The sequence below is a fragment of the Notolepis coatsorum genome, assembly GCF_963971535.1.
Source record: "Notolepis coatsorum genome assembly, chromosome: 14".
NCBI classification, from domain to species: domain Eukaryota; kingdom Metazoa; phylum Chordata; class Actinopteri; order Aulopiformes; family Paralepididae; genus Notolepis; species Notolepis coatsorum.
The window spans coordinates 106194085-106216106 of NC_140178.1; the positions used below are offsets into that span (position 1 = coordinate 106194085).

Here is a 22022-nt window from a genome sequence, read left to right on the forward strand (position 1 = left end):
AGTCCTCGTCAGCCCCCCCCCCCCCCCCGCTGCCAGGCAGACGGTAACCTGAGCGGCCCCTCCCCCGTCGTCCCGTCGGACTTCTCCTCAAAAGAGTCCAAAGAGAGGAACCGTTTCCGAAACGTCAGCAGATGGCACATATCAACGAGGCTGCCCTCCGGCCGCAGCGGCAGTGAGAGACGCTGACGACGTTCCAAACCAAACAAGACAAACTTATTTGGTACGTCGGCCGGTGCCTCTCTCTGTGGGTAGTCAGCTGCTTTGTGTTCCTTTGTAAACACGCCCCCCCCCCCCCCCCCCCCCCCCACGCGTGTGCTCAACATGCCGTGATGTTATTATTAATGTATGAGGTCGTTTCAGCATTCGAGATCCAGGGCGGCCAATAATACAGTATTTAACGGAATATATACGACGTGTTTTCAGTGAGTCATGTGACACCAACAGCAGAAAGCGTGGCATGCTTTAACCCTTTGTCGTGTGGCAGTGAAAGGGTTAACCCGTTGTGGTGTGGCAGTGAAGGGGTTAACCCTCTGTAGTGTGGTAGTGAAATGTGAACCTTCTGTAGTGTGGTAGTGAAAGCGTTAACCTTCTGTAGTGTGGTAGTGAAAGGTTAACCGTCTGTAGTGTGGTAGTGAAAGCGTTAACCTTCTGTAGTGTGGTATTGAAAGGTTAACCTTCTGTAGTTTGGTAGTGAAAGCGTTAACCTTCTGTAGTGTGGTAGTAAAAGGTTAACCGTCTGTAGTGTGGTAGTGAAAGGTTAACCTTCTGTAGTGTGGTAGTGAAAGGTTAACCTTCTGTAGTGTGGTAGTGAAAGGTTAACCTTCTGTAGTGTGGTAGTGAAAGGTTAACCTTCTGTAGTGTGGTAGTGAACGGTTAACCTTCTGTAGTGTGGTAGTGAAAGGTTAACCGTCTGTAGTGTGTTAGTGAAAGGTTAACCTTCTGTAGTGTGGTAGTGAAAGGTTAACCTTCTGTAGTGTGGTAGTGAAAGGTTAACCTTCTGTAGTGTGGTAGTGAAAGGTTAACCTTCTGTAGTGTGGTAGTGAAAGGTTAACCGTCTGTAGTGTGTTAGTGAAAGGTTAACCTTCTGTAGTGTGGTAGTGAAAGGTTAACCATCTGTAGTGTGGTAGTGAAAGGTTAACCTTCTGTAGTGTGGTAGTGAAAGGTTAACCGTCTGTAGTGTGGTAGTGAAAGGTTAACCTTCTGTAGTGTGGTAGTGAAAGGTTAACCGTCTGTAGTGTGGTAGTGAAAGGTTAACCTTCTGTAGGGTGGTAGTGAAAGGTTAACCGTCTGTAGTGTGGTAGTGAAAGGTTAACCGTCTGTAGTGTGGTAGTGAAAGGTTAACCTTCTGTAGGGTGGTAGTGAAAGGTTAACCATCTGTAGTGTGGTAGTAAAAGGTTAACCGTCTGTAGTGTGGTAGTGAAAGGTTAACCTTCTGTAGGGTGGTAGTGAAAGGTTAACCATCTGTAGTGTGGTAGTGAAAGGTTAACCTTCTGTAGTGTGGTAGTGAAAGGTTAACCTTCTGTAGTGTGGTAGTGAAAGGTTAATATTCTGTAGTGTGGTAGTGAAAGGTTAACCTTCTGTAGTGTGGTAGTGAAAGCGTTAACCTTCTGTAGTGTGGTAGTGAAAGGTTAACCTTCTGTAGTGTGGTAGTGAAAGGTTAACCTTCTGTAGTGTGGTAGTGAAAGGTTAACCGTCTGTAGTGTGTTAGTGAAAGGTTAACCTTCTGTAGTGTGGTAGTGAAAGGTTAACCATCTGTAGTGTGGTAGTGAAAGGTTAACCTTCTGTAGTGTGGTAGTGAAAGGTTAACCGTCTGTAGTGTGGTAGTGAAAGGTTAACCTTCTGTAGTGTGGTAGTGAAAGGTTAACCGTCTGTAGTGTGGTAGTGAAAGGTTAACCTTCTGTAGGGTGGTAGTGAAAGGTTAACCGTCTGTAGTGTGGTAGTGAAAGGTTAACCGTCTGTAGTGTGGTAGTGAAAGGTTAACCTTCTGTAGGGTGGTAGTGAAAGGTTAACCATCTGTAGTGTGGTAGTAAAAGGTTAACCGTCTGTAGTGTGGTAGTGAAAGGTTAACCTTCTGTAGGGTGGTAGTGAAAGGTTAACCATCTGTAGTGTGGTAGTGAAAGGTTAACCTTCTGTAGTGTGGTAGTGAAAGGTTAACCTTCTGTAGTGTGGTAGTGAAAGGTTAATATTCTGTAGTGTGGTAGTGAAAGGTTAACCTTCTGTAGTGTGGTAGTGAAAGGTTAACCTTCTGTAGTGTGGTAGTGAAAGGTTAACCTTCTGTAGTGTGGTAGTGAAAGGTTAACCTTCTGTAGTGTGGTAGTGAAAGGTTAATCTTCTGTAGTGTGGTAGTGAAAGGTTAACCTTCTGTAGTGTGGTAGTGAAAGGTTAACCTTCTGTAGTGTGGTAGTGAAAGGTTAACCTTCTGTAGTGTGGTAGTGAAAGGTTAACCTTCTGTAGTGTGGTAGTGAAAGGTTAACCTTCTGTAGTGTGGTAGTGAAAGGTTAACCTTCTGTAGTGTGGTAGTGAAAGGTTAACCTTCTGTAGTGTGGTAGTGAAAGGTTAACCGTCTGTAGTGTCGTAGTGAAAGGTTAACCGTCTGTAGTGTGGTAGTGAAAGGTTAACCTTCTGTAGTGTGGTAGTGAAAGGTTAACCTTCTGTAGTGTGGTAGTGAAAGGTTAACCGTCTGTAGTGTCGTAGTGAAAGGTTAACCGTCTGTAGTGTGGTAGTGAAAGGTTAACCGTCTGTAGTGTGGTAGTGAAAGGTTAACCGTCTGTAGTGTGGTAGTGAAAGGTTAACCTTCTGTAGTGTGGTAGTGAAAGGTTAACCGTCTGTAGTGTGGTAGTGAAAGGTTAACCGTCTGTAGTGTGGTAGTGAAAGGTTAACCGTCTGTAGTGTGGTAGTGAAAGGTTAACCGTCTGTAGTGTGGTAGTGAAAGGTTAACCTTCTGTAGTGTCGTAGTGAAAGGTTAACCGTCTGTAGTGTGGTAGTGAAAGGTTAACCGTCTGTAGTGTGGTAGTGAAAGGTTAACCGTCTGTAGTGTGGTAGTGAAAGGTTAACCGTCTGTAGTGTGGTAGTGAAAGGGTTAACCTCCTGTAGTGTGGTAGTGAAAGGTTAACCTTCTGTAGTGTGGTAGTGAAAGGTTAACCTTCTGTAGTGTGGTAGTGAAAGGTTAACCTTCTGTAGTGTGGTAGTGAAAGGTTAACCTTCTGTAGTGTGGTAGTGAAAGGTTAACCTTCTGTAGTGTGGTAGTGAAAGGTTAACCTGTAGTGTGGTAGTGAAAGGGTTAACCTCCTGTAGTGTGGTAGTGAAAGGGTTAAATGGAGAAATAGCAGGTAACTAGGCATGTACTACTAGGAACTATACAGGCTCTGAACACCATATAGGATCCGCAGTCAAAAGCAATCTTCCCTCTCTCTCTCTCTCTCTCTCTCTCTCTCTCTCTCTCTCTCTCTCTCTCTCTCACAGCAAGGTCGTTGGAATGAATGAGCCGTAGACAATGAAGTCCACACACACTGCGCTGCGGTCCTGAGAACATAACAAGTTAATAGTCTGCTGTGTCCCGACGCTTAGGGGCACATTATACCATGTGTGTGCGACGGAGCGTGGGGATGTTTACTTGTGTTGACTCGTGTCGACTCTAGTGATTGCTTTGAGTGTGTATACGACTTTCATTTTATACCGGCAATAGCCTTTTTTTTTTTTTCTTCTTTTTTTTTCTTTTTTTTTGCTATTGCAGACATTGGTGGTAGAGACACTATATATTTAACCCCTTGCGGTGTGAATCGTTTCAAACATTTCCTTGAACTCTTATAGGTTTCATTGTTACGTCGTCGTTAGACTGTTGTCATTCTAATCACAGCATTTTGACCTCAAGGTACCTCTGTGTTTATACAATTCATGAAATATTACATTTATGCCATTCGATCCTACGATGTTACAAAAGCATTGTTGATTTCTTGTGTTCTCCGACCCATCCTCCTCGTACTCCCTCTGCACGGGACCCTGAATACCCTCCCCATCCTCCTCGTACTCCCTCTGCACGGGACCCCGAATACCCTCCCCATCCTCCTCGTACTCCCTCTGCACGGGACCCTGAATACCCTCCCCATCCTCCTCGTACTCCCTCTGCACGGGACCCCGAATACCCTCCCCATCCTCCTCGTACTCCCTCTGCACGGGACCCTGAATACCCTCCCCATCCTCCTCGTACTCCCTCTGCACGGGACCCCGAATACCCTCCCCATCCTCCTCGTACTCCCTCTGCACGGGACCCTGAATACCCTCCCCATCCTCCTCGTACTCCCTCTGCACGGGACCCTGAATACCCTCCCCATCCTCCTCGTACTCCCTCTGCACGGGACCCCGAATACCCTCCCCATCCTCCTCGTACTCCCTCTGCACGGGACCCCGAATACCCTCCCTTTGAATGAGAAAGATCCAGCTGTTCCCATGCGAGCATTATACTTTTGTACAATGAGAGCGAGTGTGTGTTTGTGTGCGTTTCTTCGCACCCGCCTGTGTGTGTGTGTGTGTGTGTGTGTGTGGAGGATGTTGTGTGTTTTAGAGGAAGAGAGGAGAGAGAACGATACAACCGTCTGTTCAGTTCACACATAGGCGCACGCGTGTGTGTCTGTGTGTGTGCGTGCGTGTGACTGTGTACATGTGCGTATGTGTATATGCATATTTGTGTCTGACTGTGCATGTGTGTGTGTATGTGAGACTGTGTGGGCATGTGTGTGTGTGTGTGTGTGTGTGTGTGTGTGTGTGTGTGTGTGTGTGTGTGTGTGTGTGTGTGTGTGTGTGTGTGTGTATACTGTATGTGTGTGTGTATGTGTGTGTGTATGTGTGTGTGTATACTGTATGTGTGTGTGTGTGTGTGTGTGTGTGTGTGTGTGTGTGTGTGTGTGTGTGTGTGTGTGTGTGTGTGTGTGTGTGTGTGTGTGTGTGTGTGTGTGTGTGTGTGTGTGTGTGTGTGTGTGTGTGTGTGTGTGTGTGTGTGTGTGTGTGTGTGTGTATACTGTATGTGTGTGTGTATGTGTGTGTATATGCATATTTGTGTCTGACTGTGCATGTGTGTGTGTATGTGAGACTGTGTGGGCATGTGTGTGTGTGTGTGTGTGTGTGTGTGTGTGTGTGTGTGTGTGTGTGTGTGTGTGTGTGTGTGTGACGCCTACGCAGCAGGGTTTTTGAAAACCGAAACCTGAAGATCAGCACAAAGGTTGCCGTTTACAACGCAGTATGTCTCTCCACTCTGCTCTATGGAGCAGAATCCTGGACCCCATACCGCCGGCACATCACCAACTTGGACGCTTTCCACATCCGTTGCCTCCAAAGGATCCTCGGCCTGACCTGGGAAGATCGAGTCCCCCACACAGACATCCTCAACAACACCAACTCAATCTGTATGGCCGCAGCTGTGGCCAAAAAACATCTTCGTTGGATAGGGCACACCATACGTATGCCTGACCACCGCCTGCCCCGCCAAGTCCTCTATGGCCAACTGAGAGGAGCAAAGCGGGCTGCTGGAGGCCAAAAGAGACGCTTTAAGGACTACACCAGGGACCTCCTAAAGTGTGCAAACATCACGCAGCTTGAAACTCTGGCACTCGACAGATCAGCCTGGCAAGTCACTTGTGCCACTGCAGTTTCCCAAATACACCAAACGAACCAAGACCGAAGATCTGAGAGGCGCACGCAACGACACCAGCGGGCGGCTGGCATCCCCCAGGTATCTGGCTTCCCTTGCGCCATCTGTGGACGGGTGTGCGGCTCAAGGATCGGACTCAACGCCCACGAGAAGTGGCACCAGCGGCAGTGTCGCTAACTCCCCTCCCCACCCCCCCCTCTCCCCATCCCTGGAGCAAGCGTCATCATCGAACACGATGGACAGCTAAGAGTATACTGTATGTGTGTGTGTATGTGTGTGTGTATGTGTGTGTGTATACTGTATGTGTGTGTGTGTGTGTGTGTGTGTGTGTGTGTGTGTGTGTGTGTGTGTGTGTGTGTGTGTGTGTGTGTGTGTGTGTGTGTGTGTGTGTGTGTGTGTGTGTGTGTGTGTGTGTGTGTGTGTGTGTGTGTGTGTGTGTGTGTGTGTGTGTGTGTGTGTGTGTGTGTGTGTGTGTGTGTGTGTGTGTGTGTGTGTGTGTGTGTGTGTGTGTGTGTGTGTGTGTGTGTGTGTGTGTGTGTGTGTGTGTGTGTGTGTGTGTGTGTGTGTGTGTGTGTGTGTGTGTATGTGTGTGTGTGTGTGTGTGTGTGTGTGTGTGTGTGTGTATGTGTGTGTCAAGTCAAGTCAAGTTTATTAGCATGTCCCAAACTGGGCAATTCATACAGCAGATAAATAGGAGCTCCAAAAAAAACACAGCAAACAAGAAGAACACAGACAGACAGTAAGTACATGGTCGCAAGATCAGATGATGACAACAGTCAAACAAGCAACCACAACCATCCCCCCCACTAAGGCTGTCCCCGAAGCCTGTTTTTGGGATTCGAACTTCGTACGTTCGAACCTTAGTTTTTAATAATTTTTTTTTTTTACAAAAAATTCAAATTTTGACATTTTCAATTTTAATAAATATCCTCAAACTAAAGACAGTTGACACACGCACACACACACACACACACACACACACACACACACACACACACACACACACACACTTTCTTTCTCATTTCTTAGCTGTCCATCGTGTTCGATGATGACGCTTGCTCCAGGGATGGGGAGAGGGGGGGGGGGGGGGGGTTAGCAACTCTGCCGCTGGTGCCACTGGGCGTTGAGTCCGATCCTTGAGCCGCACACCCGTCCACAGATGGCGCAAGGGAAGCCAGATACCTGGGGGATGCCAGCCGCCCGCTGGTGTTGTTGCGTGCGCCTCTCAGATCTTCGGTCTTGGTTCGTTTGGTGTATTTGGGAAACTGCAGTGGCACAAGTGACTTGCCAGGCTGATCTGTCGAGTGCCAGAGTTTCAAGCTGCGTGATGTTTGCACACTTTAGGAGGTCCCTGGTGTAGTCCTTAAAGCGTCTCTTTTGGCCTCCAGCAGCCCGCTTTGCTCCTCTCAGTTGGCCATAGAGGACTTGGCGGGGCAGGCGGTGGTCAGGCATACGTATGGTGTGCCCTATCCAACAAAGATGTTTTTTGGCCACAGCTGCGGCCGTACAGATTGAGTTGGTGTTGTTGAGGATGTCTGTGTGCGGGACTCGATCTTCCCAGGTCAGGCCGAGGATCCTTTGGAGGCAACGGATGTGGAAAGCGTCCAGGTTGGTGATGTGCCGGCGGTATGGGGTCCAGGATTCTGCTCCATAGAGCAGAGTGGAGAGACATACTGCGTTGTAAACGGCAACCTTGGTGCTGATCTTCAGGTTTCGGTTTTCAAAAACCCTGCTGCGTAGGCGTCCAAAGGATGATGCCGCTTTATTGATACGTGTGTGTATCTCCGCGTCAAGGGAGCAGCATGAGGACAGAGTGGAGCCGAGGTAGGTGAAATGATCCACTGTTTTGAGTGGAACACCGTTTATGTGAAAACTGGGAGGTGTAGAGGTTCGGGAAGTGAGTTGGGACATGACTTCGGTTTTTTGTATGTTGACCTGGAGACCGAAGGATTGGTACAGGCTGGATATGGTGTCGAGAGCATGCTGCATAGACTCTGGACTGTGAGCTAAGATGGCACAGTCATCAGCGTACTGTAGCTCACATACTTGGCAGGATTTTGTCTTTGTGTGTGCCTGGAGCCGGCGGATGTTGAAGAGACTACCATCAAGGCGGTATTCCACATGGACACCGTCTTCATGTCCCAGGGCTTGGCGGAAGAGGCAGGTGACGGCAGAGAGGAGGAGATTAAAGAGCACCGGAGCCAAGACACAGCCCTGCTTCACCCCAACATTAACCTTAAAGGATTCTGACTGGAGTTCACCCGTCTGGACTCTGGCTTGCATCCCGTCATGCAGCTGCTGAAGGATGGAGAGAAACTTGGGTGGTACCCCAAGTTTGTTGAGGTGTTTCCAGAGCAGCTCACGGCTGATGGTGTCGAAGGCTTTGCTTAGGTCTATGAAGGCTATGTAAAGATCCTTGCGATGCTCTCTGCTCTTCTCTAGCAGCTGCCTCAGGACAAAGACCATGTCGTGGTGGATCTGGTCTTCCGAAAGCCACATTGAGTTTCCGGAAGCGCAGCTAGATGTTTTCCACCAGCCTGTTCAGCATGATCTTCGCCAGCACTTTCCCTGCGATGGAGAGGAGAGAGATTCCACGGCTGTTTCCGCAGACTGCTCTGTCCCCTTTCTTTCCAGTCCTGTGGGAGGGTCTCATGTTCCCAGATGTTGCAGATCAGGAGGTGCAGACGGCACGTGAGGAGGTACCCTCCGTGTTTGAAAACCTCTGCTGGGATGCCATCGGGTCCAGGGCTTTTATTGTTCTTTACACCCGCAATGGCTTGACGGGTCTCAGAGAAGTGTGGTGGGGTGTCCAGGTGCATGACTGGTGGCATGTCTGGGAGATTATCCAGGATATGTGGGTCAGTGGGGTTGGTGTGATTGAGTAGAGACTCAAAGTGGTTTACCCAGCGGGTGAGGATCTCATGTCGGTCCTTAAAGGTCAACCTTCACGTTGTATTTTTGTTCAATAAACAATGTGGACTAGGCCAACAGTGACTTTCATGAAGAATGGGAAAAAAAAGTATTGAAATTGACCCAGTTTTAGCGTTTTTATTAGAGGTGGGCATAGATTAATTTTTTTAATCTAGATTAATCTATCTGCAATCCTGGATTTAATCTAGATTAATCTAGATTAAAATGGCTCAAAAAAAAAAAAAAAACCTGCCGAAGGCATTCAAAATATGTGTGTTCTACCCAAATAATGACCAGAAGTAAGTCCTTACTTTTTCTTTCCTCCTTATGTTTCTCAGGCCAGGTGGCCCATTACACCATGAGCCCATCTCCCGTTTCCAAAATGCATTACAGACTGTTTGAAAAAGCTGTTTTGCTATGATAATTGGTAATGAAATATCAAAATAATGTTCAATAAGATGTACTTGTGTTTAATAAGTTGTTTTATTCAGAAGTTAACACAAATAAATAATATTACCAGTATAGTACAGTATCTAGCACTCTCAGGAGCAAAACAGAAAGAATCATTTCAAACTTGAACTATGTGACATGGCTTGAATCAACTGCTCCAGTGGAGTTGCTCAGTGGCCAATGGTGTCAACTGTGGTTGTACTGGGCAGCTCCCAGGTGTGAATGGAACTGTGTGAATGTGAAGCAGGGCGTTCCTGAAAAAGAGCATCTGTGCTCAGCGAACCTACCCTGCGTAAATAGATTAGATTAATGCGTTAAGGGGCGGCTAGGTGGTGTAGTGGGCAAGGCACTCGCCACCAGTGTGGAGACGCTAGGATTCGCGTGTTCGAATCCAGCTCTCCACATTGTTTTCAGTTTAGCTGGTCGTCCGCAGTAATACACATTGGCCGTATTACGGGGAGGGAAACTGAAGGGTGGGGATCGGGCGTTGTGAACAAGCGACTCCTACAAGTCGGTTGGTGCACCTGCGCAGTAGAATCAGGAAGTTAAGTACACCTCCCACGCGTTACTCCTCGACACTGAGAGATCGAGCTGCGCAGGTGAAAAGATGCGACTGCTGTTACCTCAAGTACCGGAGGGGACTTGTGCTATGTATGACTTAGTCCACATTGCAGCCGGCTTGTGGGAGGCAAGAAACAGCGTTCGTGACAGGGGAGGGTTGAATTGGATGATACGAAATTGGGATGGGAGAAAATGTAGAAAAATGGGAGAAAAAGTGGACCAAAAAAAAAGATTAATGCGTTAATTATATTATCGCGCGATACTAGTATAGCGGTAACGCAGCATGTTAACGCCGTTAACGGCCCAGCTCTAGTTTTTATCAAACATTTTGTCTGCCCAACACAATCACCACGCACGTGCATATTTTAATCAATGGTTCATAACGTGCGTGTGTAATCGAAATTATCGTCACAACAGGTGCAGGGCACCAGGGGGCTCACCAGGGGGCGCTGAGAGTCACACACAGCTAGTGGCAGGCACTGATATATGCTTGCTACTACTAGCCGAATGAAAATGTATCTGTTTCACCTAACACTATTGCTCCGTGATTATAGCCACCCATCTCTAAAGCCACCACCCATCTCTAAAGCCACAACCACGTTACCATATTTGTAATAATGTAAATCATTGTGTCGTTGTACACATATTGTGTTTATAACGTTAGTAGCTAACATAGCTTAGCTTGGTAGCTATTGTGCTAACAAAATATCCCGACATCCGGCTCGCTGGCCGGCATGAACGGCCGACCCAAAATGGTTCTCTCCTCTCTGTACACCCCGTCCCCACGGGTACCCTGCCGGGGGGCCATGGACGCGACAACGGCGACAATGGTGGCAGCCTGTAGGGTGCACGAGCCCGTAAAGGCTAGTGGTTCACGATAGCTATGAGCTAACATCGGCCGCCGCTGTTGTCGCGTCCACAAGCTCCTCCGCAGGACACCCGCGAGGACGGGGGCACACAAAGAGGAGAGAACCATAGGCTAACGTCAGTGTAGTGGTCCTGACTGTAGGCAGCAGGGACGGCGGAGCTATATAGGCTAACTGTGATGCACCGAGTGGGCCACCATTGAACTAGTACTATGACCCGGACGGGCAAGGCATTTCCTGAAGTGACGTCACGGCCGTGCTAGCTTTTAGATTCGGCTCATTAATATGCACCTGTAGTGACGTCGGCGTTTGATAAGCTTTTTTGATTCGCGCGTGCATGTTATTCGTGCGTGGACCTTTTTAACTCTTTCAGAGTGGCATTTCCGGTGTCAAATGGAAAAAAATAAATAATGAAATATTATATACCAATGATGTAAACTACCCATAATTGATCAGTAGGGTTTAACCTGGAGGTTGGGCTTTAAAGAGTTTAGAACCGTCGACTGATCAAACTGGAGCAGTCGCCCGCTTCCTGGGGCCATGCAGTGCTTTGATGGCATCGTAAAAGCCCTGGGTGTTGTGGCAGTCTGCCAGGCTTTGGATCTCCTTCGCCTTCTGTATCCACCAGGCATCCTCCATAGTCCCTAGGGCTCGCTGGGTTGCTGTTCTTGCTGCAGCAAAGGCAGCTTTCAGGGTGGGAGAACCAGGGCAGGACAGGAGAGCTTTGTGGGCTTCATGCTTGGTTTTTAGCAGGGACTGTATCTTGGCTGAGTTACAATCAAACCAGTCCTGGTGTCGTTTCCTCGTCTGGCCAAGTGCCTCAGAGGCTGCGCTGTGGATAGCCTGGCGCAGAGCTGGCCAGTCAGCTGATTCCTCCGGGATCTTATTGAGGTTTTCAGCAAGGAGCTGTCGGAGGTGGTTTTTTGAGGTGGGGGTGTTCAGTGCTGCAGAATTGAGTTTCTTATTAGGTGCTACCCTCGGTCCACGGGGTTGAATACTCATGAGGAGTTTGGATCTGACCATCAGTCCAGCACTCGGCTCCACGCATGACTCGGGTGGTAAGGACGTCCTGTCTGTCCTTTTGGCGTACAATCACATAGTCCACACACACGTGTGTGTGTGTGTGTGTGTGTGTGTGTCTGTGTGTATATATGTGTGTGCGTGTGTGTGTGTATATGTGTGTGTGTGTGTGTGTGTGTGTATGTCTCACACTGTGAGATCTCTCCTCCCTGTGGTTCTGCAGACGCCATCATGTCTGTCTGGGTGATGGAGACCTGAGCTGAGTGCAGCCTCGTCCCCCCCAGCCGGGCCCCCAGTCCCCCCCGGAGCCTCCCCTGTCTCCATCTCCCTGGCACGGGGTCTGTAGTTGCCTGTCAGGACCCTCTGTGGGCTGTGGTGCCTCTATACCGAGCTCCAGCCTGTTCAAGGCGGTGTTATCCCTTTCACTACCAGTGAAAGGTTAACCTTCTGTAGTGTGGTAGTGAAAGGTTAACCTTCTGTAGTGTGGTAGTGAAAGGTTAACCTTCTATAGTGTGGTAGTGAAAGGTTAACCTTCTGTAGTGTGGTAGTGAAACTTTAACCTTCTGTAGTGTGGTAGTGAAAGGTTAACCTTCTGTAGTGTGGTAGTGAAAGGTTAACTTTATGTAGTGTGGTAGTGAAAGGTTAACCTTCTGTAGTGTGGTAGTGAAAGGGTTAACCTTCTGTAGTGTGGTAGTGAAAGGTTAACTTTATGTAGTGTGGTAGTGAAAGGTTAACCTTCTGTAGTGTGGTAGTGAAAGGTTAACTTTATGTAGTGTGGTAGTGAAAGGTTAACCTTCTGTAGTGTGGTAGTGAAAGGGTTAACCTTCTGTAGTGTGGTAGTGAAAGGTTAACTTTATGTAGTGTGGTAGTGAAAGGTTAACCTTCTGTAGTGTGGTAGTGAAAGGTTAACCTGCTGTAGTGTGGTAGTGAAAGGTTAACCTTCTGTAGTGTGGTAGTGAAAGGTTAACCTTTTGTAGTGTGGTAGTGAAAGGGTTAATCTTCTGTAGTGTGGTAGTGAAAGGTTAACCTTTCGTAGTGTGGTAGTGAAAGGGTTAACCTTCTGTAGTGTGGTAGTGAAAGGGTTAACCGTCTGTAGTGTGGTAGTGAAAGGGTTAGCCTTCTGTAGTGTGGTAGTGAAAGGGTTAGCCTTCTGTAGTGTGGTAGTGAAAGGTTAACCTTTTGTAGTGTGGTAGTGAAAGGGTTTACATTCTGTAATGTGGTAGTGAAAGGGTTAACGTAAGGTTATGTATATAACCAAGTTCTATGAATTATGGCGACGCTCAGCATCATCTGCACTGTACTTCACTTCGTGCACGTGCACTGAATAAAAATTCCACCATGTACCTTTACATCCCAACATTCGTCTGGCCACACCCCCATCCGCTTACCTTCATAAGCAGGTGTGTGGTCACCTACTCGCCTCCTTCCCAAACTTTCACCACAAGGCGAGATCAAGGGCTGCAGCGGCGTCTGATGCTGAGCGTCGCCATAATTCATAGAACTTGGTTATATACATAACCTTACGTTCTATTTCATTATGGCTTTCGCTCAGCATCATCTGCACAAGAGAGGCTGAGCGGGAGCCATAGCCCGACAAATGTACCCCGCTGAGGCCCCCCACAACCATCAGACCGGGGAGGACCGAGCCCCCCGACCCTCCCTAATGGAGGATACCCCCCCTATTGGAGGCTTACGGGAGGGAGACGGATCCGACCGTGCGAAGAGGAACTCAAGCAACTCAACGCACAGGGTGAGCAGACCGTGGCTTGACCCCACGACTACACACACGCACAACCCGCATGCCACCAGGGAACGAACGGAAGGAACAACCTTGTTACTGCCCCCAAAATCACGGGGTCAAGAGCAAACCCAACCCTGTGGCAAGGCTGTAGCAGCGGAGCGCGAAGGAAGACCCAGACCCACTGAAGGGACTGGATCCCCTGGAAAAAGGGGGCCCGGAGAGGTCAATGACGCCAGGCATCAAGACCCCACCAGGCGGTCACTTAGTGACACCGCCCCCCACATCGCCAGCGTATTTGGATAAGGCCCCTCCAAGAGCGGGCCCTTTCCCCCCAATAGCACACGCCTGGCACACTGACCCTGCAGAACAGGCAGCCAGCATGGCCGTAAGCACACAAAAAGGTTAACCAACGGAAGCAGGCAGCGCACCGGGGAAACCAGGCAGCTGGCTGTAACCTGAGCCTGGAGCACTGCGGACGAGACAGGCGCCAAAGGAGTCAGCTGAAAACAGCCCCCCCGGCGGAAGGGGCGTATGCTGGCATTGTTGATCACCATGACAAAGCCTCCATTAAAAAAAACCCACCCAGAGGGGTCGAGGCAGAGAAGGCTGACATGATTGGCAGACGTCATGAACGTGCAGGGGCACACTCAACCGGGTAACCCGGGAGTTGATTCTGCTCCAACACACCAGGGAATCAACCGCCCTCTCTGTACACAGACGGTGGTTGTTCCTATAACCCCTCAAGAAAAAACTCCAAAACACACCTGCGGGTATACACTGGCTATACCGCAGTACAAGTGTTTCAGTTTTCAAAAAAGGGTTATTCCAGGCCTACGGGTCGACGAAACATTACTTCGGACCGGGCCCGGTGGCTCGGGAAGCACAGGGTTACCAGAGGAGGTCCAAGACCACCCCAACAGCCCCCTCTTCGCCACGCGTGAGAGAGGAGCGAAAATAATGGAGAACCAGCCCTAAGCACACCGCACTTGGTATTCCCAGGCGGTCTCCCAACCAAGTACTAACCAGGACCGAACCTGCTTAGCTTCCGAGATCGGACGAGATCGGGCGTGTACAGGTTGGTATGGCCGTAAGCCATTACGATAGTGCAGAGTACAACATGTACCCAACAAAGGGTCTCCATAACGCCTAACCCTGTGACACCCGGGCCGACCCGGCATTATTCCCCCCGAAAAAAGCACAAGTCCCTCAGGGTACCAGAACAGCAGATCTGCATCCCCGGCGGACAACGGGTTAACTGACCTGGACCAGCGCGACCAGACCAGTCCCGTGCCCTAACCACGCCTACATGCCCACTCCAGAAGAGGGGGTAGGTATGCGTGTCGATCTAAAACATGAAAAGAGGGCGCCACCCAGACGGTCCCATTTGTACTGCGCTCAGTGGCCCACCCCAAGGGCGTGAGACCCCTCTACCTATGTTCTGATCTATTCCGTTAACATCCCCCAGATATGAACGAGAATTCATTGAGACAACCTAGTAAACTGGCGCTCGGAAGAAACAAAACTCCATCCCAGTTGCCCTATAAAAACGCTGTTTTAATAACGAGCAACCAAGGCGCACTTAGCCCCTGCGTGATTCTTAACAGAAACACCCCGAACCAGCACTATGTACGTGTCGAGACCCAAACACATCAATGGATAGTCTAGCAAGACACCAAACATTGTTCCTCCAAGTCGCCTGGGAGAACGACACGGAGCCGTCGTGCTTCATGTTCCTTCCTCTTTTTATTTAAAAAAGAAAGAAACACAGACTGACATGAATCCCACGTGATGCAGCTGAGGGTAAAAATTGTTTACATTTTTACATCCCACCACCCTCGCCACAGGGAGGAGACGGAAATCACCAGAGAGACTTCCCACGCGAGCTGTATAGATTGAAAAGAATATATTGCAACATTGAGCTATGTAACACTTGGGTTAGGGCTCTCCGAGGAGGAGGCACTCAATAATCGAATTGAATCGAATACACACACAATAGAGCAGAACTCCTTTTTGAAGTTCTACTCACCTTGACAATCTGAGGAGGAGGCTCTGAAACTCTGAGGAGGCTCCCTCACAGGGAAGGAGAGTCCGAACTCACAGAAGGCACTTCTCCCCGAGGTGGAGCTTCGTGAGGAGGAGCTCTGACAACTCCCTGAAACAGATCCATAACATGGACCTGAACAACCCACGGAAGTCTTACCAACAGAGACGCGCTCAGTGACGTACTCTATGGCGGGGGAATTTCCGCGGTGCACACGCCCAATCTTCCAGGGCGTGGGACCAGGAAACTCCCTCCCCCCCCCCCCCCCTCTTACCTTGTAACATGCCGAACAGCAACGTGACAGGAACCTTGAAGGACAGGAGGTTTTAACCCCTGACCAATCAGAAAAGGGGAGGAAAGGATTACCAGTTCACCCCTTTACGACCCCACACCCATGATACGATGTAATGACAAGTAGAGCATGACACAGTCATAGCCCGCTACATGAAGCATCGAACAGCCTCACATAGCTCATGTGCTAACCTGCTATCTGATTTTTACTAAGGAAAAAACACAGAACAGAGAGGGCCCCCTTTAAGAGCCCTGGTACCAAACTTACACATGTGCTTCTGTGGGCCAAACCTAACCCAGTTGTAGATCACAAGACACACACAACCCTTCATCACAACAAAAAATGGCAAAAGTACACTCTTGCTACAGAGGAACGCAGTTTTTCATAACGAGAGAATACAGAATCCTCGATTATGTATTGGCCACAGGCCTTGCTAAGCACACATGATAAGTGACCAAACTTATATTTAGGAAAAAATTGTTTCTCAAGCGAAAAGCACAACCCCAGCAATTAAGCTGAGGGTTACATTGTATCCCCACAAACACAGTGACACAATATATTGTAAACAACATGTCTGAGAGGAGGGTGGGGAAGCCCCAGGGAAACCGGGGGGGACACCCCTCCTTCCTTACCCTTGATACGACCAAGTTGAACAGGTAACCCTGTTAATATGTGAACACACTGTTCATCGTCATTACAGGCTGAGAAAGAATTCATTCCTCAATCACATGTCACTAAGCATAGCTTCATAGGTTAATTAACCCCCTTAGTTGTGAGTTCACGTTACATGAACACACATGTTCTCATCACAACTAACCAGATCATTTTTACACATGTAAACAACAACCCGATTTCTATGGAGAGAGAAGCTATACCAGTGACAAGACAATTCACACACAACACACGTCGTATCCTCAATGTATTGCAGCAACACACGTTTTGGAATACATCGTTATTACAAAACATTTAGAAGGGAAGGAAAGAAGAAGTGTTTAAAGTCCGGTCGGGACTCCTACCCTGAGCGCAGGCCAAGAGAACTGCAATCTGGCTAACGGGACACCGAAGTTGAACACAGTATCTCCTGTGTTGGCGATGAGGGTAACGTTGCTGCGCCACCCAGCCGCTACGTTTCTCCATGTTGACGCAGTCCTCGCTGGCAGGGCTCCCGGTGTAGGTTCGACTAACATCCTCTGTCAAAGATGACGTCGTAGTCAGAGTGTTTAAGGCATGTTATAGTCATAGAAAACGTTCAACAGTGTAGCATTAAGCTAACAGCCGTCCGACTGATAGCAACAAGCTAACGTTTACTAGCCTGGTAAACACAGCGAGCTAGCGCCGCAGCTAACAGCTGACTGGCTAACACAGTAGGCCACAACTAGCACGCCAGCTAAGCAGCTATCCGACTGATAGCAACAAGCTAACGTTTACTAGCCTGGTAACACAGTGAGCTAGCGCCGCAGCTAACAGCTGACTGGCTAACACAGTAGGCCACAACTAGCACGCCAGCTAAGCAGCTATCACCTGAACTGTACACAACGACATAACAAGCCACACTTCAGACAGGCCGCTGTCCAAGTCCCTCCCCTAAGAGGGAAAAGAAAAAGAATGTCAAACACAGTTTTCAACGGTGATCCAGACATACAGCGGGGCCAGCACAATTCCCATTTCGGGCTGCAGCCGACTTTGAGCATGGAACTCCCGATAAAGAAGATCCTATGCCCACATTTCCTCGTTAGGGTGTACTTTCATTTTTATGTGAAAGGTGGGGCCTGCACGGGACAGAGAAGCATCCGCTCGAGAATCCTGGGTTCACCAGGACCTGGTCGCGGCCCACTAGATTGACCATCATGGGCGTCAGACCAAGATCCTCCAACCGCCGTTTAAGCCGAGCAGAGGACCCCAGTCTGGAGTCGGCGTTTCGTAAAATTGTCAGCTAACCCACACAGCATCAACAAAAACCAGAGCTTGCAAGCAAAACAGTACGTACCCCACCCTGGAAACAACCGCTTCTCACTACAGTCGGTGCTTCCCACAGTCCAGCTGTATGGCCGGAGGGCAACCCCATCCAGCCCCAGCAAGGTCGACTGTAGCTGGGGAGCATGTCAGCGGCGTGAGCTCCTAATACGAAAAAGCCGTTGAAGGTCAGAATGATCATCATCTTCAAGACACTCCAGTAACGAAGACAATATCGCCGTATTTTCTCGAAATAGTGAGAGAGAAAATAAAGATATGATGTCAACGTATCTTCCCGTTCTTTTGTTTTCCAACTTTCTTCTACTAACAACCTCGTCAAGTGGGGATCTACCGAAGGCACTTCCTTGTGGTGAAAGTGAAGAAGGAGGCGAGTAGGTGACCACACACCTGCTTATGAAGGTAAGCGGATGGGGGTGTGGCCAGACGAATGTTGGGATGTAAAGGTACATGGTGGAATTTTTTATTCAGTGCACGTGCACGAAGTGAAGTACAGTGCAGATGATGCTGAGCGAAAGCCATAATGAAATAGAACATTCTGTAGTGTGGTAGTGAAAGGGTTAACCTTTTGTAGTGTGGTAGTGAAAGGGTTAACCCGTCTGTAGTGTGGTAGTGAAAGGGTTAACCTTCTGTAGTGTGGTAGTGAAAGGGTTAACCCTTTGTCGTGTGGCAGTGAAAGGGTTAACCTTCTGTAGTGTGGCAGTGAAAGGGTTATACCCTCGTCCACCTGAGACAGGGCGGCTTTCACTGGAAAATGTCTCCACTGGCGGGTGCATAATGTTTACGTTTGTCTTGTTTGTCTTCAAGTTCAAGTTCAAGTTTTGTTTTATTTGTCTCATATAAGGTACATTCCAGTGAAATGCTTGGTTCTGTATGAGCCCCCTGAGATTGTGCTTCAAACTAAAGTACAAAATGCAAACAAAATGCTAAAATGAGGTAGAGATGTAGTGCAAATAGTAAGTAAGGGATAATGTATAGCTACGAGGTCATTGTCGCAAAATAATTGACCAACACGGAGTTTAGAATACCGAGGCGCCTGTTCTAAACGTCAGTGAAGGTCAATTATTTTGCGACAATGACCGAGTATAGGCTATACATTATCCCGCTTATTACATGGCTAACTTACTAACAATATACCTAATTCATTTTTCACCATCGACAAGACAAGATCAAATGCAGACGCAGTTCTGTTCTGTCGCTCCGCGCTGTCATCGCCGGCAGCTTCGCCGGCAGCCGGCAGGTGTGTCTGATTGGCTGCACTGATGCAGTGTGTGTCAGTGGGCTTGATTGCTACAGCTGCGCACAGCTGTCATTATTGCTCAGCAGAGGTCCGTTATCGAGTAATAACGGACCTCTGACGAGCGCTATTGACCAATCACAAACAAACATTTCGACGAATGTTAAAACGCCATGTAATAATAAATAGATAACATAATGGTGTGTTAAAGTGTCTAAAGTGAATGTTAAAGGTGAATGTTTAAGTGGATGTGTGTAATGAATGTAGATATGGATGGGTTAGTGTTGCGTAGAGTCATTGAGCATCTTGATGGCCTGGTCTTTGCTCCGACTCTTTTCCCAGCGATGCCACAGTATGGGGTGTAAGGCTGAGACCACTTATTGATTTATCGATAAGTAAGGGATAATGTATAGCTACGAGGTCATTGTCGCAAAATAATTGACCGACACAGAGTTTAAAATACCGAGCCGCCTCGGCGAGGTGTTTTAAACGTCAGTGAAGGTCAATTATTTTGCGACAATGATCGAGTATAGCTATACATTATCCCGCTTATTACATGGCTAACTTACTAACAATATACCTAATTCATTTTACATCGACTCGCAACACTGGTTCTGGCTCCGCTGAGTGCTCGTCGCTCCGCCCCCCAGCAGCTTCCCCGGCAGCCGGCAGTGTCTGATTGCACTGGGGTGGGCTTGATTGCGAACAGCTGCGCACAGCGGTCATTATTGTCCCACAGCGGTCATTATTGTGTAATATCGGACCTCTGACGCGCGCTATTGACCAATCACAAGCAAGCATTTTGGCGAATGTGAAAACGCCATGTAATAATTATTGATAACTGCGAGAAATTGATAAGTGGCGTCACTTATCGTATTTTTTTGCATGTGCAAATATTTTTTATAAAATTCTTTTTTTATACTTTTTTCTTAAAAAAGAAAAAAACTATTATTTAATAACGTTAGTTCGTCTGTGTGTGTGTGTGTGTGTGTGTGTGTGTGTCACGTGCACTCACTGTAGTGTTTGCGATGCTGTCGTTGGCCCACGACAGCGAGTCGTGCTGAGCGCGCCGCCAGTAGCGATCAGGAAGATGCCGTCTGAAGTGTGGCAACATTTCGAGAAGTTGGAGGGCAATACATTCTTTGTTTGCAACGTATGTACAGCGAAACTACCCTTTTCAGGTAACACTACCAATTTACACAATCATAATTTTTTTTAAATAATAATAATTATTAAAAGAAATAATAATAATTCAATATTTATCAAAAATGTTGTCCCGATTTATCGATTCTTCCAAATGGCATATCGTCTCAGCCTTAATGGGGTGTTCTGTTTTAGACACACATTTAGAATAATAAGGAGCTTTACTTTGTGGCAGCCGCATAGTGATATGCTGTCTGGTAATTGGATGGTGAGCCAAGAGCTTCAGGCTGCCATTAAATACTTGAACCTGAGAGTGCTGGTCCAGCTTCACTGCAACCATTCAACATGAAATCTACATACAGTAGATTTCATTGTCTGTTCTTCATGCACGCCTGGTGATACTAAATCCAAATTGAACTCGGCCATTTGAAAGAGAGGATTTGGCCCAATCCATAAATGTGCGAATTGGCTATAATAAAGTAATTTATAGGCCTGCTATTCTATATTCTATAATAATATTTCAAATTGCATTGGTCCGGATGGGAGAATTCAGTACTGTATCTACAAAACCTTCTGTTTAATCATCTTCCCTTTATTAATTTCCTTAGATTTTTTGTACACGTGATCTCAAGAGGGTACTGAACGAGCTCAGTGGCAGTTTTTCATGTCTGGTCATTTTTAGCATGGTGACTGTCAAAGATGCAAAGAAAAATCATAATTCATATTCTCCTTTGTTTCATCACAATTTAAGCAAGCCTAGTAATAGACACAATATTTCTGACACTGGGAATACATTCACTTAGATGTCCCTAGATACCAAGAACATGCAAATGGACCTTGTAGAAGTGGAGCAATATTCCATTTACGTAGGTATGTATTTTAGGCGGACTTTCAGAAAATAGGGCTAGGGCTTAAATTGTTGCCAATAACGTTTAAAATACTCAACGTTTAAAATACTCATTCATCCCATTGTTGAGAACATACTGTGGCGATCGGTGAAGAATGAGACAATTTGACTTCTCTTCAGGCACTTTATTGACCGCCTGTCTGTCCTCCGCCTGTCTGTCTGTCCTCCGCCTGTCTGTCTGTCCTCCGCCTGTCTGTCTGTCTGTCCTCCACCTGTCTGTCTGTCTGTCCTCCACCTGTCTGTCTGTCTGTCAGTCCTCCGGCTGTCTGTTTACCTTCTCTGCTCGCTGTGAAAGACACACACTGGAGTTTGGAGTTTGCCTGTCAGACGAGGTGACGTCATGCTCACAGACATCTACACTGTAAAACATTTTAAATAAAATCACAGGAAATTGGGGCGACCGGGTAGCACAGCGGACTAAGGGCTAGATCCACAAAGAATGGATTGCACGGAGCAAGTTGCACCCTTACTTACAATTCATTATGAATTGAAAATGGGGGACCCTGATGTAAACAAGACGAAAGTCTTTCTCTGGTCTGCATCCCCTTAACAATTGTATGTATTGACCTGTACTGTACTGTACCCATTCTGCAATCTGTTAATAAATCTGTTAATAAAACTTTCATTCAATCAATCAATCTGCACTGTGATTGATTGAATGAACATTTTGTTAACAGATTGCAGAATGGGTACAGTACAGTACGGCTCAATACACACAATTGTTAAGGGGATGCAGACCAGAGAAAGACTTTCGTCTTGTTTACATCAGGGTCCCCCATTTTCAATTCATAATGAATTGTAAGTAAGGGTGCAACTTGCTCCGTGCAATCCATTCTTTGTGGATCTAGCCCTAAGCGTCTGTCTACCACCGCAGAGACACTGGTATCGAATCCGGCTGTCAGCGCTGCCTCCGGCTTAACCGGCCGTCATACTGACACAATTGGCAGTGTCAGCGGGAGGGAAGCCGGTGGGTGGTAATCTGGTCGTTGTAAACAGAGACTCCTACAGGTCGGTCAGGGCACCTGCACAGCGAGGGAGGGAAATGGTGTACACTTCACCAATGAGAGTCAGCGCTGTCAGGTGAAAAGAGGTTGCTGGCTGTCTCCTATGTATCGGAGGAAGCATGTGACACATGGGTGCAACGACCAGGAAGGGGAGGGGGGAATTGGCATAACGACTAAATTGGGATGGGAGGAAAATACAGAAAAACAGGAGGAGAAAAAGTGGATAAAAAAAAAA

General features: G+C 47.7%; 1 protein-coding gene across 1 annotated transcript in view; it reads left to right on the plus strand.

The window, feature by feature from the left end:
- The window catches only part of LOC311240690 (sphingosine kinase 2-like), a gene marked incomplete at both ends in the record, with an annotated part of 48818 nt that overhangs the window by 12342 nt on the left and 14454 nt on the right, over positions 1 to 22022 (plus strand). The gene's annotated exons all lie outside the window — the stretch shown is intronic.